This window comes from Podarcis melisellensis (genome assembly GCF_964234715.1).
Source record: "Podarcis melisellensis genome assembly, chromosome: 5".
NCBI classification, from domain to species: domain Eukaryota; kingdom Metazoa; phylum Chordata; class Lepidosauria; order Squamata; family Lacertidae; genus Podarcis; species Podarcis melisellensis.
The window spans coordinates 7863405-7864512 of record NC_138537.1 but is presented as its reverse complement, the minus strand read 5'-3'; the positions used below and the strand labels follow the sequence as shown (position 1 = coordinate 7864512).

At 54.2% G+C, this 1108-nt stretch overlaps 1 long non-coding RNA gene across 1 annotated transcript in view; it reads left to right on the top strand.

The window, feature by feature from the left end:
* Positions 1-1108, top strand: part of LOC309370053 — a 394628-nt gene that overhangs the window by 97914 nt on the left and 295606 nt on the right. The window lies entirely within an intron of this gene.

The window sequence follows — 1108 nt, the reverse complement described above, 5'->3', positions numbered from 1 at the left end:
GCGGGACGAGCGCGCGCAGCAGCCAATGGAGAGCGCATCCTCGTCCCCCAGCCTACCCGGCTTTCCCCCCTCCTGCTGCTAACCTGGCATCGGGAAGGAAAGGGGCCGGGCGGCCAATGGGAGCGCGCCTCCTCATAGACACATGCAAAGCATCCCTAAGTCACCTGGCCGAGAGCTCTCTCCATTCTCGCAGGAGGCAGGTTGGGCGCCTTAGCCTTGTCCGCCAGATTTTACGCACCCGCGTCTTGGGAACGTAGCCTTACACTGAGTGGCGCATCTGGCACAGGGTTGCCTTCTGGCCAGAGACTCTGCAGGATTGCAAGGCAGGGAGCGAGTCCCATCCTTACCTTTAGATGCCGCCCTCGGTCCTGGAACCTGGTGCCTGCGCTCTGCCGCTCAGCTACGACCCTTCCGAAGTGGGATTTTGCTTCCAAGCAAGGAGTAAAAAGCAGGGCTGTCAATGGATGCGGAAGCCGAACAGGCTTTCTTTTTTCTGCTGGGCGTGCAATGCCGGGAAGGGCTTCACCGACTGAATTTCTGCATTTTGCTGCAGCTCTAAAACGCACAGGAAACCCACCCAGAACAGCAGTCTGGTAGCTCCTCTGAACAGCACATAGAATCATAGAGTTGTTAGGGACCCCCAGAGTCATCTAGTCCAACCCCCTGCAATGCAGAAATCTCAGCTAAAGCACCCATGACAGATGGCCATCCATGACGTGAAGGAGTACAAGGTTGTACTTGGTTGTTTTTCTTCCACTTGTGAATAACCATAGTTTAGAGGTCCCTAAGGAAGTCAGACTATCCTCCATCAGGGCCAGGGCCTTTTCAGTGATGGCTCCTACCTGGTGGAATGCTCTGTTCCAGGAGACTAGGGCCCTTCAGGATTTAACCTCCTTCTGCAGGGCCTGTAAGACAGAGCTATTCTGACTGGCCTTTAATTTGAATTCAGCCTGATCTTTTATTTCCCTTCTCTTCCTTCCCTCTCCCCTTTTATGAAGATCACCCGCTCTGAGACCCCACAGCTAATTCTCCCCTGGCCTCCTCGCTGGCCCAAGTAGGACCAATTCAGCTAGCTAGCCCTGGGGATTATCTAATTGATTTTTTGATT